Genomic DNA, 16,466 nt, shown 5'->3' with positions numbered 1-16,466 from the left:
AGCAAACACCATGAAAATGGTCAGGATAAATAATGGAAATTTATTCAGTTACAGTTTTGAGGCTGGGAAAATGTCCAAATCAAGACACAATCAAGGTGATGCTTTCTTCCTGAAGTACAGCTATCCGAGATCTTTGGCTCCTCTGTCATATGGCAAGGCACATGGTGGAATGTCTTCCTTTCCTGGTTTCATTTATTTCATCTTCTTGTTTCCATGGCTTTCTTTCTGTGTCTGAATTGTATTTTCTTATAAAGGACTCCAGTAATAAGACTAACATCCATTCTGATTGAGGTGGGACACACCTTAACCGAAGTAACTTCATCAAAAGGTCCTAAATGCAATGGGTTCACACCCACAGGAATGGGTTAAATTTAAGAGCATGTTTTTTGGGGTACCTACAGCTTCAAACCACCACATCTACTATACAGCATCCAATTTATATATAGTAGTTGCTCAATAAATATTGATGAACATATGATAAATGACTGGCGGAGACTTCAAAGATCACCAAATAGCCACACACTTGTCTGCCTTCCCCTGCCTCTTTTGCATTGAGGCTAAGGCCATGTGACTTGATTCTAGCCAACAGGCTCTTCCTTTACTTTCTTCCTTTAACAAGGAGAATACAAATGCCTTTAATTTCAGATGGCTACAAGATGGAGAAACATCCTCCACCAGATGTGATGAGAAACGAACTGCTATTGATTAACCTACTGAGATTTTAAGATTTGTCTGTTGTTCATTAAGATTACCCATTATTAATTTCTCTCAATAATAAGGTGGCCAAGCAAATAAGCAAATATGATGACATGGTGTTCCAAGAGGATTCTTCCCATATCATCTAGGTGTTCATTTATTTGTACTTTAACAGTGGTGACCTTGGAAGGTCAGTAAAGGTCACTGTTGCTCTTAGAATAAGTGCAAAATGAACCTTTAATCCTTGAGCACATCTGTTAAAAACTACGATTTCAAGACAGATGCACAAGTGTGTCTATGCTTTTATATATACATATAGATATATATATATTCACACACACATAACTCTCGTGTTAAGCAAATTCTCTTTGTAGTCTATCATTGAAGGTTAATTGATGGGGCAAGGCCATAACCTTTTTTGTTATGTACATAGTAAACATTCCTAGAGTCATTTTAAGTCACAGACTCAAGTTCAAATTAGTAATAATGTAACATTCATCTGATAATCAGCACTCCAAACTTGAACTAAATTTGAGATTTCTCACCTTTATCCCAGCTCGGATCTATTGTAGGAAAGAAGTCATTGTTGTGAAGGGGCAGTTGTCTGGTTCCTTCCTCCACTCCTTCAGGTCTTAACCCTCAGGGGTTAAAGCCTAAGAAAGGGGAGCAGAAAGATTCTTATTTAATGAGCTGATAACAGTGTTCTCTGGTATTGACAAAAGACTAAGTTGGTTTTTTTTTTCTCTTGCAGTTGCTTTCATGGATTCTTCAAAGACTCCTTCTACTCATGGCTATAATTCTACTGCACGTCCATGGATGCTGGTGGAGGAACCTGTTCTAGCCGTCACTTAAGACTCCTTCCTCAGCCTCTGGAATCTGGTCATTCACATCTGGCCTCTCTCTCCTGAGGTGGCACTTGAAACTAGACAGAAGTTGACCCCACATTGGTTCTTGCTCTCACATGGCCCATATTTTGACCACGGGAAGCACTTGTACACCCTCAGCCCCTGCAAACTCTGGAAAGATAGGCCATTCGTAACCAACAGCAACCTCTCATTTACTCTAAGCAACTGGTCAACCACCGTTTAGATTTTCCTGGTTGGTCTAGCAAGCTCCCCATACTTCAGGAGGTACCTTAAAGCTAAGTGGTCTCCCTAAAACCCTGAATAGGGGTTTAAGGTAAAGGGGTACTCACCACCAATTGGAATATTCTAACAGCCCACTCCAAAAATCTTCCCAAATCTCTTCATTTAATCCCCAACCTAAACTTTTTATATGATGTAAGTAGTTTAAAAGTTATATAACTGTTATTGGGCCATGTCCTTTGCACAGATTCTCCTTTCACTTTGGAATCCCTTATCTAAAACAGCTCCATTTTAAAAGTTCAGCTAAATATACGGACTGTTGCTATAGTCAAATCTATGGAATAGAATTGAGGGGGCACTTTAATTCTATACTATTTTACTGTTTTGAGTTTTTAACAAACTTGGCGGGTTTTGTAATATTTTTAAATAAAAATCATCCTTAGAAAAAAATATTTTGAATTGTCTCAATTTGCAATCCTCTCAAGAATGTGTTTGCTTTCATTAATTTATTGCCAAAATAATTAAATGTAAATCTTTTAAAGTTTTTTTCCCAACAAGATACTTTCAAGAAATGAGAGATATAAAGAAAATGCAATGAGCAACAACTCCCATAAAGTCATGATTCGCTGAAATTTTTCTGCTACTAGGATGAGAAGGAAGCAGCTGACAAATGACTTGGAGATTATTGACAAAATCAGATAGCTCATTCCAAGTAGGTAGCAATTTAAATAAAAACTCTCAAGCATTCCTTCTGGGGAGATTTTTCATCTCACTATTATTTATAGTAAAATCACTAGATCAAAGAATTACAAAATTAACTTCTTTTTTACAAGCAAGCCATTTACCTTATTCCCTCCATCCAATCTTCCCCTACTTTAGCGGGTTTAGGAAGTGTTCAACAAATATTCACTTCAGGGTTTTCAAAGAGAGGCCTGGCAACCCCTTCACCACATGCCTCCAAATTGTCTCCAGATGGAGATTTCTGCCCTGCCTACTCTCCGGGTCTATCAGCAAAGAGCTTTTCCCAGCCGGGATTCACGTGGAACAATTCGGTTGAAGACAGATAATCCTTACCTCTTCCGGCTTTCTAACTTTGAAAAGGGGAGTGATTTCCTGTCCTCTTTTTCTATGCGTGGGAGAAGAAATGAGTCGATCTAGACACATTTTTTTACAGTCGTTCAAAATAGGGCAAAAAATGGTCCCCTCTAAATTAGACTCCGAAGAACTGATTCACTGAATCTGGTGAGCCACAGTGATTTCATACAGCAATTATGGAATCACAAGGCACCAGAAAACACCGCCTCAGCCGCCTCCCTCAAAATTATAAAAACCCAGGTGCTATTTTAGTACACGCCTCCTGACTCTAGAGCTAACACCCCTCGCGGGCTGGGCGGTAAATGTCTGTGAGTGGAAATGTCTGCCTTCTGCTCCTTGTGGTTTCCAACCCACCCAGGCAGAGGCGACACCGGCAGACAGTGGTCGATGGGATGTTTCTAAAATTGAGTCAACTCCCAAAAGCACCCAGCAGTGACTTCCAGTTCTGGAGAAAAACTCCTGCCAGACTTCCAGATGGAGCCGAGCTTCAGCAGCCACGACATCCTGGAAGGGGGAAGGAAACCTTGAGGGCGGAGTCTCCACGCATGCCCGGGACGGAGCCAAGGGCTCGAGGAGAAGAGTGGGGAGGAGGAGACGTGATGTGAGGGTCCACGCAACGTTTTCTTTAATGAAAAGAGTAGATCAGCACATAGAGTGCATCTGCCACAGTGCGAGTAATGAAACATCTCAGAGGCCTTTGAAATAATCAGGACATTTAAGTAATGGGGTGGTGTTGTCAGATCAAGGCCCCCAGAAGCTGACATTGAGTTGAGGTTTCATACGGCTTATTGGGAAGGATTTCAGGAAAGCTAGCAGAGAGCCCTGAGACAGTGGGACAAGGAGGGGAAGGAAGAAGTGCCACAGAGGGTAATTTGGCTCCATCCTGCAGGGGGCGCTGGAGAGTCAGCACAGTCCTGCCCCAGCGTTCACAGGGCAACAGAGCTGGAGGATAGACAGGTCTGTTCCTCTCAGTACTGCCTCGAGGGGTGCTCTGGGGCCGAGGAGTAGGGGTGTAAGGTCCCAGACAGCAGTAGCTCAAAGTGTCCAGATGAGGCAAAGCTAAAACAGTAGCAGGCCTCGGACAACGAGACTCAGCTGTGCTGGGGGTTGGGAATGAAAGCCAGTAGCTGCGCAAAAAAAAAAAAAAAAAAAAAAAAAGGAAAAGAAAATGGCAAAGGAAATTAACAGTCCCTGAGCTCAGTAGCGTACTTCCGGATACAATTGCCCTATTCCTGCAGGTCTACAGAAACTTTCCCAGACCGTTCTTTTTCTATTTTCCTTCCTCTGTGTTCTTTTATCCCCAACTACTGATCCCCTTTTATCAAATCCCTTCCTTACCTTCTCCCGTTCCTCCCTCCTTCTCTTTCAATCCTGCTCCTCCCTCTCTTTCCCTGCTCCTGCTCTCAGCAATTCACATCAAAAGCATTTGCTTACCTTAGGCTGCTGCAATGATTCTGATTCGGAAAACTAGTTGAGGCAAAAAAAAAAAAAAGTTTCGAAATTTTTTTAGTTAAAATCAATTTATTCAAGGGAACAAAACAAAATCCCTGGGTTACTGCAGGAATAATATTTGAATCCAAAATTTCATCTAAACTCGTTAGGGTTTACTAAGTTGTTGTTTCATAATAGCTATAGCATTCATACTTAAAAAAAAATCCATGCTGGTTAAGTGCTTTGAGGTACTAGTGTTATTTGTTTATTCCCTGATGGATGTCTAATTTTGTTAGAGGTATTACCATATGAAAATATTTGATGACCCTGTCTCCTTAGCCAAAGTAAAATCTGAGAGTTTCAAAAATACTTTGAAAGTTTAAGGATCACTGGAACAGAGATCCTTCCTCTACTTACACAAAATTAAGGAGAGATGAAGAGTCTTACCACTTCCTGTTATTATTATTTTCTGTCCTTAAATTGAAAATACTCATAAAAATGCAGTAGGAGGAGTGAATGTGTCTGGAAGCCCTTTTCATAATAGTTAGAGAGGAGGCATTAGCAACCTCCTCCAAATCAGAATCCAAAGAATGATTCATGAAAAGCGTTGAGCCACAGATATCGACCAAAAAATACTGATTTCCCTGCCTCTCTAAAGGTGATAATAACCTAAAGACCACAAGACAATAAAGACCTTGTATTCACACTTTTAACAATTTGGCTTTGGAAATGAATGGGTCATGCTCTGGACTTTCAGTTTGCACATACCCAAAGAATGTATTCTTATCCTAATCATGAAAGTACAGTTAAAAAGAAATAATCAGTTATTAAATCTCAAGGCCATTGATCTTGGCCTTGAGATGCTGGATGCTAAAGAGATTAAATACACACATGAAATAATCTGAGAGGAATGCATACTGACAAGTACAAAATAAAATTTACAATAATCCAGAGTGCAAAAATGAAGCAAACCCAAGGTAAATAGTCAGTAGAAGAACCAAGAAAACTTACTTTCTAACAAGTCTGTTGTCATAGGCCAACGCAGTATTTCCTAATTTTCAATCCTGCATTTACATACCTCCCAAAATTTGAAAGTAGGGACTCAATTAGATATTTGCACACAGTTATTCATAGTGGCATTATTCACATCTGTTTAAAGACGGAAACAACCCAAGTGTCCTTGAACAGATGACTGGATAAACAAAACGTAGTATATACATATGAGGGAATATTATTCAGCAGTGAAGAAAGAATGAAGTCCTGAAGCATGCGAAAACTTGGATGAATCTTGAGGACATTATGTTAAGTGAAATAAGTCAGATACAAAAGGACAAATATTATCTGAACTCACCGAAATGAACTAATTATAATATGTATACTCATAGAAATAAATAAAAGAATATAGCTTACCAGGATATAGAATAAGGCTAAAGAATGAGTAGCGGTTGCTTAATATGAGCAGGAATGCTTAGCTAGGTTGAACTTAAACACTTGGAAATGGACTAAGGTGATGGTAGTTTGCTATTGTGGGAATAATTAACTGTGCTGAATCATGTGTGAGTGTGGCAGAAAGGGGAAGTTTGGAGTCATGTATGTCACCAGAAGCAAAGTTGGAAGTAAAAACATAGGAATGTATAACACAGCGAATCTTGTGGTGGACAATGTCCATGATTAACAGTACAGACATAAAAAAGTTCTTTCATGAACTTTAACAAATGTATGACACTATTAAAAGGAATTAATAATAGAGGGGAAAATGTACCTATTGCAAACTATGGACTATAGTTAACAGTAATATTTTGATACTTCTTGAGCAACAGTAACAAATGTACTACAACAATACTATGGGTCAATAATAGGGGGATTAAGGGTATGGGAGGATTCCGGTTTTGTTTTTTGTTTTTATTTCTTTTCTGGAGAAATGAAAATCTTCTAAAATTGATCATGGGGTTGTATGTACAACTATGTGATGACACTGTGAGCCAGTGGTTGTATACTTCAGATAGTTTTTATGGTATGTGAATATATCTCAACAAAATTGTATTTAAAAAAATCCACCTCTACCACTCTCAGCTATGTCTTTTAAAAAATTAATGGTTACCTTAGACTCTACTGGAGATAATAATCTCTGACTCATAAAAATGCAAAAAATATACAAATTTTTAAAGTCATATATACAAGTTTTATATTATCATTAACTGATTATTACAAAGGATAGGATAAACTAGTTCAAGTGGAAATGTTAATCTATAACAAGTATTTAAAGTAGGATGTAGACTTTCCTCTGTGCTCCTCAGATCAAACCAGGAATCCAACCTTCAATTCTGATAAGATTTATGGCCACTCTACACTGGTATCCCATCTCTCATCCACTAATCAACAACACAAGATCATCTATAAACTAACCAGTAGACCAGTTGTCAAATGGTACCACCTCTGTAGGTGTCTCTGTGTAGGTACCCAGGGTCAAGACAGGCCATATAATTCTGGGAAATTTAGCCCATTCAATGGAAATTGCTTGTAAACTATCTTTATCACCACCTTCTCCTCACAAATGCTTAGAAAAAGATGATGTCAATTAAACAGACACTTTTTTTGACTTATTCAAATCCTATAAATAGCCTCAAAGAACCAAAAGGTGCCCTGAGAATTTAGGAGGAAGAAAAAAAAAAGACATGTCATTTTATTTTTTACTTTTCCTCTAATCAAATGGAAAAGCTACTCTTTTGCTTGGGGGAATTGGAACAAATTTCTCTACACACCCAAGAGAGCTCTGTGTGCTGCATTCTTAACACACAGGTCAGCTGTAAACAGTGTAGCAACCTGGTGAATCAGTCACTTCAGACACCCAAGCCATCCCTTCATTGAGACATTGCATGGGTCACTGAGCTTCTCCTTCTTGCCTCCGGACACTAAGATGTTTGTTCCACAGGTTCATGGCTTCCTTAACAGTAATGCTCTTTTGCCTGCATAGCTTAGAGGGTGATAGATGGCATTTTATTTCTTTGCCTGATTCAGCCCAGATCCATGGTGCCTCCCATTGGCTGTAATCTCAAATAATGCACATTTTCTCTTCATCCACTGTGAACATTGTTTTGTGGGTTTCTAGCTGATGTCCATTTTCCTCATGCTATCAAGCGTAGACCCCAATTTGTCTTGTAAATGAGGAAATTGAACCATCTTTTCTACTTACATCAGCTTTTGCTTCCAGTGCTTATAACTCAGGGCATCTCAGCCAGACTTACTTTAAGTCTATGGCCCCACATAACACTGTGCCTGACAGAGTTGAGTAATGCCACTTGGCAGAGAGATATATGAGTAGCAAACACACATAGAATATAAGTTGTTTTGGGGACTAATGGTCTATTAAAGTGAAGAACTCCAGACAAACCCACATGAAAATGTCTCAATTCCATGCCTAGATCCTCACCCACCACTTGCCCCTCAAAAAGAATAAAAAACCTTCAAAGACCAAATGAATACCATGACTGAAACTTGTTGCCTGACATTCAAAACTGGAAGGAAACCCTCAGGATTCAAAAGAGGAATGATTAGCAAAGGCATGAAACAGAACAGCTGAAAAATCTCTGGGACTCACAGACACATGTTGATACTCATTTTAGAGGGCTTGAAATGAACACAGGTGGTCAGGTGAACACAAACTATACTCATTCTGCTGTCAAGAAATTTCCTTCTCCTAAAGAGCTATTCCAAAATATTTAAGAAAAGTCACTCTAAGTAAGTTCTTTTAAATCTAGCCTTGATGTCACGTGTTTCATCTTCACTCTCTTTTCCTTCTCTTTGAGTATGGGGCCCAATTTATTACCATTAATTCCATTTTTACACCACAAATCACAATATTTGTCTCTCTTCAGCCCTTTTTTCTTTTAGTTTAGTTGTTCAGAACTTTGGTTCTTTCCTTATGAAACACTATTCTCAAATCTCATCCCACCTTCATGCCCTGGATCCTGTACAGTCTCTGTGACCTTGCTATGAAGTAGTGACTTGAGGACGACAGAACATGCTGGTAAGGTCTGGCTCATTTGGAAATAATAAGAATCTGTCTTGAATTGTTAAGTTCTTCACCCCTGTTAGTCCTTCCTTGGAAACTTCCTCTTTTTTTTTTTTCTTCTAAAAGCTGCACAGCATTGCTGATTCTCATTCAGCTATTTGAAATGCAGATACCAAACAGAATATGACATTCCTACCAGCTCCACATAGAAAATGTGGGCTTCTTTGCAAAAAAGTGATATTGATAAGGCTTTCCTTCCAGTCTCTGACGCCAAACATCATTTTTACTTAATCTGTATTATCAAAACTGACTCCGAGGGAAAGATTAAAAAATTCATTCACAAACTGAAATGTTGTCTCTCCTTGAATGGGTCCTCTATTAACACAATAGCCAAACAGAATAACCATGTCAAGTGTCCATCAATAGACAAAAGGTCAAACACAATCTAATGTGTACATACAATGGAATACCATTCAGCCACGAAAACTATGTCCTTACTCATGTTAAAACATCATGCCAAGCGAAATTACTCAAAGACATAAGGACAAATATGGTCTGATTCCATATTAAACAAAATGCCAAAAATAAGCAAAATCCTGGAGACAGAAAGGAGACTACAGGTTACTAGGTGCTGTGGGAGTTGGGGAGTGATTGTAATGGATACAGAATTTCACTGGGGGAGAGAAGTTTTGGGAATGGATGGTAGCAGACTTCGGTAATAGTAGCATAACATTGTAAGTGTAACCAATTCCACAGGACAATAGTTATGTTTCATGTTCACTTTTTTATTTTAATGCAATGTTACTAATATATATTATATATTCACATACCACATAATCATCCAGAGTGTGCAAATCAATGGTTCACAGTCTCATCACATAGCGATGCATTTATCATCACAATCGACATTTTTTTCTTTTTTGTGAACGACAACGCATATACAAAAAAGCATTAAATTTCAAAGCACACTGCAACAATTACTGGTAGAACAGATTTCACAGGTCCAAACTTTTAACTAAAGCAGTATAACCTCTACAATGGAGGTGTTTGGAGAGCAAAAGGGGATGCCAACTTTACCTCCACATTATGCCACTTTCAATAAAGTGTCCCTTCTGTTTCATTTCATTTCAATGAACTTGGTCTGTGCACATGGATTGATTCCGAAATTGGCACCAATTCTTGACCCCTCCCTGTATCCATGCTCTTTACAGTATGACTTTGCAGTTCTTCCCATCAAGAAGTGGAATTTAATCCTTCAGCTCTTGATTCTGGATTGTCCTCCTGACTTATTTTGCCGCAAAAATGGCAGTGTGCAGGTTGAAGCCTAAGCCTCAAGAGAGCTTGCATGCTCCCATATTACCCTGCCCACCTCAACCCTGCCTTTACTGTGAAAATAGCTTCTGGAGGATGAGTAAGAACATGGACCAGTGCTGAATTATCCCAGCTGAAGTCATCCTAGACCAACTAGTCCCTAGCCAAGTTGCCAGCTAAACACAGATGCATGAGAGAGTTCAGCCCGGTGTAGCCAAGCCTAGTCCAGATTATAGAACCTTCTAACTGGCTCTTGGACTCATGAGCAATAAGAAATGGCTATTGTGTAAACCCACTAAGTTGTGGAATAGTTTGTTATGCTATAGCGTGAAAACCGCAGCCTCCAGGAACGTTCTGCGAAATTAGAACAGTGTGAGACTAAGGGTCTGCAGTTTCGGGAAGCAAGTGATTTATTAGCTCTTGCACACGGTGCTCAGCCGAGTCACTTTGAAAGTCTGAGCCCTGAACAAAAGCCAACATTGGGTTTTATAGACTCTATTACATGCTACAGATAGGGCAAGCCTAATACTGCAAATAGCAATATTAAAGGAAAGACAATTGGTCCGTTTAAGGCACGAAGCAGGTTACAGAAGCAGATGAGATGTTAGGGGAGGGGTCCCTATCCCAGGAATGTGTCTTATCTTTATTGCCTGCAGTTTCATCCATTCCCAGCGGTTAGGAGAGGGGTCTCTATCCCGGGAATGTATCCTATCTTTATTGCCTGCAGTTTCCTCCATTCCCAGAGGTCAAGAGAGGGGGTCTGGGGTTTTCTACAGAGAAGGCAGCCAAGTAAGAGAAAGGTGGGGGGGGGGGGGCGGCACCTGCTTGTTACAATGCAATAATAGCTAATTGGTGTACAGCCCATACTTTGGTTCCTGTTCTCTGCTTGAACACTCTGATAGATTTTCTCCCCAGATTTGATCCCTGATACTACTAAAGAACGTAACATCACCAATCTGACTACTAGCTTCCTGCTCTACAATTTGGGATAAATGCACACTTTTGTAACTACTTCCTTTTCTTCTTATTATCATCTCCCCTCCACAGCCCCTGCAAAGCTACTCTTCTTCCTGTATTTTCTACTCCTAGGGACACCAACTGTAACTGCTCTGTCAGTCACCCAAATACAAAGTCTAGGAACACCCAAAGCTTCCTCTCTTTCATCTCTGTGAAGCCAAGTCCTTCAGTTCTAACTTCTCGTCTTCTTTCATTGCTATCTCTTCTGTCCACTCTACAAGGAAGTGCCAGATTGCCAGCACAATCCGTATAGCACATACCATAAGCGATCCACACAACAAGCTCTCAATAAATATTTGCTGTATAACTCTTAGGAATGACTATTCCGTCAACACACTTCTTTTTCTATAAACAATGGGATCATCAAAGATAAACTTGTGAAATATAGCTGTTTTATATTTCCTTTTCTGTTCTCCCAAATCTATAATAATTTTGCTGCCATTGTTGCCTATTTTTTTAATATGATGGTTCACATGATGAAAACTCTGCATGTTTGTAGGCTTCATTAATTTTTAAAATTCTAATTAATAAAGTGTTGAGTTCATTTGGGTTTGGCATGAGTATCATACAGGACTCAAACGTGAGACACAAATGTACAAAAAGGCTTTAAGAGTACTGATATTCCTTCTGTCAGTAATCCTATCCGAAGTGTTGGTTTAATGAGGAAATTTTGTTTGTGTTTAATTTACAAAGCTCAAAATCATGTCATCAATGGCATTAAGCTTCACATACAATTACCAAGTCCTGACCCTACTATTGACCTGGCCATGGTCTCCAGCCCCATTCATAGAAAAGCAGCAGAGAGTGAGCTTTGGAGGGGAAGGATTTGTTATGGGTTGAATTGTATCCTCCAAAATATGTTCAACTTCTAAACCCCAGACTCGTAAATGTGACCTATTTGGAAAGATGGTCTTTGAAGATGTGATTCGTTAAGATGAGCCCAAACTAGATTCAGATAAGCCCTAATCCAATATGACTTGTATAAGAAGAGGAAACTTGGACACAGACAGTAACAGGCACTGGGGAGAAGGCCATTTAAAGAAGGAGGAGGCAGAGATTGGAATGATGTGACTGCAAACCAGTGCCAGGGATTGCAAACAAACCACAAGAAGGTAGAAGAGGCAAGAGAGGAAACTCTCATACAGGCTGAAAGAAGCATGACACTGCCACCACCTTGATCTTGGACATCTAACCTCCAGAACCATGGGACAATAAGTTTCTGTTGCTTTAATCCACCTACTTTGTGACGCCAGGACTAGGAAACCAAGATAGTTTTGTGTTCTTGCAGGGGGTAGGCAGGCAGCATCCTGGATATAAAACACTGTTGCTTTCTGCACTTTAAACCATTCAGATGGCCCTGTAAGCTCAAGAACCTACAGACAGGCTTTCCTTGGAATTTGAGGTTCAGAGCCTGTGGGCTGCCGTACCATTCCTTGTCTTTGCCCCTTTTCTTTGTATAGCACTTGCTGACTTCTGTGAATTAGCCTTCATCTTGGAAGCAGGCCACAAGGAGTCTCAGTCTTTGTCAGGGAAACAAACATCAGTTATCCCAAACTGGCTCTGTGGGATGTGATTAAATTCTGACATGCGTGAAAGTTGCACTGACTGGAGGGCAATATTCAAGAAGTCCAAATGAAGATGTGTGCTAATGGGCAAGACAAGGGAGGAAGCCATAGCCCCAGGCTCTCCACTTCCCAAAGAGCTTTTGTCCCTCACAAAAACCTTACTACAAACCTTAATGCTTCACTGTGCAGTGTGGATTACTCAATACTTTCACCGATTTTTAAAAAATAATTCTCATGACAATATGACTTCATTATTATTATTGTTTACATTTAATTATGAAGGTATGGTAGTCAATGGCCCAATGTTACCTAATAACAGTAATAAAGCTTATCATTTGTTGACCACCCTCTCCTTTATATTCATTTTCTTTTAATCACATAAGCGTCTTGCAGCAACATCCTTTGGGCAGAGCAGGAAACAGATCCAGAAAGCTTGTCCAAGTTTACACTGCTAAGGAGCTGTCAGGACTCACATTTGCATACAAATCCTGCTGACTCAAAGCCTGCACCCCTTTCCTCCAAGTTTCCTCAACCCAATCTCCTTTGGAAACCTGAGACTGTAAGGAAGGATCTAGAGTTGGCACCTTCTTCCCTTGGCCCCATAAACAACCATCTCCCTTCTTCCTCCCCCAGGCAGAGCTTGCAGCCATATTAAACTTGTCAATAGTTCGTTGCAGCAATAGACATATTCTTACTCTGCCATAACACTCTCCATAAGAAGAGATTATCCTGACCAAAGTGCCAGACCAGAGGCTGAACTATTCTGACCTTGACCTTGTCATCATCCCACTAGGACTGAGAGCAGCTTTCTCCTGGGTTTTCCATTGGATTTACCTACATTCTTGTAGACAGCAGGACCTATGGCCCCTCTCAAATCCAAAAGACACTTAATTGGAAAATAAAACTCTTGGTCTTTCCCTAGAAAATTCCACTGGTGGAAAAAGTTCAAAACAAAGACAACAAATAACTGAGCATTTGCTAAGTACCAATCATTCTATAAACATTTTAATATTTCTTGTTTTATTTCTCACAACAACCTCATGAAGTAGGTTTTTTTTTCCAACTTTTTTAATTCTGAAAAATCATGAACTAGTTTTAATTGTTCTTATTTTACACATTAGGTCAAGAAACAAAAGAATTTGCTTGTAGTGATACAGCCAATAACTGGAAAATTTAAGATTCAAATGCAGATTTTCTGAGTATAAGTCCAGTATTTAATTTTGTCTCTGATTTTGAGAAAAAGCCCTGAAATTTAGTAATATGTTTTGTTTAAACTTCCTAAAAATATTTACACTCATTGACCTCAAGGTCTATTTCTAAATATTTCTCATAAAGAAATAATCAGTTTAAACTTAAATATGTTTGCACGGGTTTGTTCACAACACTGTTTATAATTGCAAAAATTAGAAAACAACTTGACAAGAGCAAAAATATTGAAATAACTCATCATTCCATATGATTTAATTTTATGGAATAATGTTTTTGAACATAAAGTATGGCATTTAATGATATGAGAAAATGCCCAAACTCTAATAAATGGGAAAATGCAGAATGTGAAGCTGTATATATAATACAATTGCAATTTTGTCCAAAATTTTAGAATGTATACATACAGACATAAAATGTTGTAAGGGAACAAAACTAAACGCTAAAGAATTATCGATGCTTTCCCTTTAAAATTTTTGATATTTTCCAAATTCTCATCAGTGAGCTTCTTGTATTACTAAAAGATAGAAACCATAGATAGACTATTTTAAAGAAAAGAAAGTCCTAACATAATTGCAGATAAGCAGCAGTCAAGTGGCTTAAGTCAAAGTTGGCTGTTCAACAGTGCTACTCAAGGGTAGGTGCTAGGCTCCTACTTAGGGAATTGGGGAGCCAGTCTTAAAGAGTGTAAAAATGCTCATTCCCTGTATGACCTCAGGCAAGGCCCACTACTTCTCGGCCTCAGCCTGAAATGACAAGGCTGTATCCATGAGCTCTGCTGCACTCCATACCTGAGCTCGCAACCTCTCTCAGCGGCTTTACATAGAAATGTCTTTCAATGTGCAATTAAACCTTGTCCATTACCCATGACTAGAGAGAACAATATTTATGAATTACTCTTCAGTTTAGAAATGGATCTCTGTCTGAAAACAAAGAAGCACAAACACCACTGGCAAATTAGAATCCATTAGCAGACACTGTAGAAGCAAACCCTACCTGGTGGTAATTGTATCTTCAATAATAAGGGTTTTGAGGGTTGCTTTAGGCCATTTGGTACACGAATCAATCATTATTACTGCCCAGCAGGAGAGGAGATGTGGAAATGAGCCTGTATTATCAACGGCCACTTAGTGCGAAGATCCATCAGGGAGCTGGGGTAGGGGTAGGTGAGGTTGGGGAGGGCAGCTCAACAACAGGTGGCTGGAGTCCTTCCATCAACTCATTCTGCTTATATGAGAATATCACCTGAGACTTTGTCTGCAATTCTGTTTAGGGTCCCTATTAGGGCTTATTTACCTTCAATAATGCCAATTCTGTTTGACTAGACATGCTGATTTCTTGTAAATAACTGAATAAAATCTTTAATAAATGAGACAAGATTTGACATAGGGCACCCTTTGATTCCCATTGGGTTATCTTTTGTCTCAGTTCTTTCCTGTGATAGCAGATAGGGAGTTACAAATATCACACTAATACTAAAAGAGTGCTTCCCAGATACCAGGCAAATTCTAATCTCTATTCGTGTTAATTCATTTAGTTCTCACTATGAGAAAGTACTATTTTTATTCCAATTCTACAAATGAAGAACAGAGGCACAGAGAAGTTAAGCAACATATCTAAGATCACACAGTAAGTGGCAGGACTAGCATTTGAACAAAAGGCAGTCTGGTTCTGAAGCCTGCATTCTAAACTCTGAGTACTAATTCTAAGAACTTATATAGCTAAATTAGATATTCAGATACACCATTGGAAGTATAGAATGGCAAATCCCTTTTGGAAAGTAATTGGGAAGTAGGTATCAATAGTCTCAAGAACTTTCAGATATGTTTACATATATATGTAATTACCTTTACACTTTGGAGATATCTTTCTTCAAAAATAATCTGTATTATATAAAACTCATGCACAAAGATGTTTATACCAGCATGGTTTTCAGCAATGAAAACAGGCTAGATTGAAACAAAAGATTACATAAAGTAAATAATGCTGTATCTGTATAATGAATAGTATATATCCATTAAAATAACATGAATAGTTTTCAAAAATAGGAAAACTGTTTATATTATCCTGCTAGGTGATAACAATGATATCAAGAGGTCTATACAGTATGTACAATGTGTTCTTCACTAGATTTTTAAATAACCAAAGAGAACAATTATATAAATATATATGTATACATTTATATATAGCAGCTCCCTTTAGAAAAATTATGCATGTTTTTTTTTCCTTCTCTTTTGTTCTACCTTTTTGGATGTTCCAATTTTATAACAAGCATAGATTCTTTTTATAATTGGAAAAAAAACCATGAAAATCTAAAAGGCAGACTAGAAGCAGCATTCTTATGGAATGACTTTTACTGGAGTAGCTAGAATAGAGAAGGAACCTAAAGTGAAGCAGATTTCTCCCTTTCGGGGTAGAAAAAAAATCCCTTCTTATTAACCGTAATTTAATTTAAATTATTAAATACTGATAACAAAAGGAAGCAGGAGTCCTCCCAGAAGAAAAATACAGTTACCTAAACCAGAAAAGATTTAACACCTATTGAAAGTTCACTCTATACCATGCAATCTACAGAAGTCTCTACAAGCATTACTTCATTTAATCTTTATCTCTACTCTGGCAGGACTTTTCTGAGTGTGTGGCGATTGTATTTACTCTGATGTAACTGAGAAAGGCATGGAGGGGTACACAGCCCATGCTTTTCCTACCGTCACTCAGATATTGAGTAGCCACAGGCTTGCTTGATTGCTCGAGGATCTAACTGTTTCATACACTCACCTTGGAAGAGCTGACCTTCATCCACTGTGTGGGCTCTGACTTGGCTGCTCCATGGTGCTACTCCCAAAGTGTTCTTTCCAAGGTGAGAAGGGACTGGAACTTCACTGGGGTGACCTGTCCCCTGGATAGCATGGAGGAGAGAGACATGGGAGAGGAAAATGGGAAGGGTGAAGAGTTACAATCCTAGCCCTTATGTTCAGAGATTTCCCAAAATCCAGGAGAGGTCATGTTAGTGGCTCCCTCCCGGAGTCTCTAAATAGCCTTCTATAC

General features: G+C 38.9%; 1 long non-coding RNA gene across 1 annotated transcript; it reads right to left on the bottom strand.

Moving 5' to 3' along the window:
• Positions 1-59: 59 nt before the first annotated feature.
• LOC143668892 (uncharacterized) lies at positions 60-15,354 on the bottom strand. Its single transcript, XR_013168617.1, has 3 exons — positions 15,266-15,354; positions 1,242-1,349; positions 60-331 (listed from the first exon to the last, which is right to left on the bottom strand). It is a non-coding gene; the product is annotated as an uncharacterized LOC143668892 (long non-coding RNA).
• Positions 15,355-16,466: the final 1,112 nt, after the last annotated feature.

This window comes from Tamandua tetradactyla, chromosome 25, assembly GCF_023851605.1.
Source record: "Tamandua tetradactyla isolate mTamTet1 chromosome 25, mTamTet1.pri, whole genome shotgun sequence".
NCBI classification, from domain to species: Eukaryota; Metazoa; Chordata; class Mammalia; order Pilosa; family Myrmecophagidae; genus Tamandua; species Tamandua tetradactyla.
Note: the sequence above shows the minus strand (reverse complement) of the source record. Positions and strands in the feature narration are given on the sequence as shown.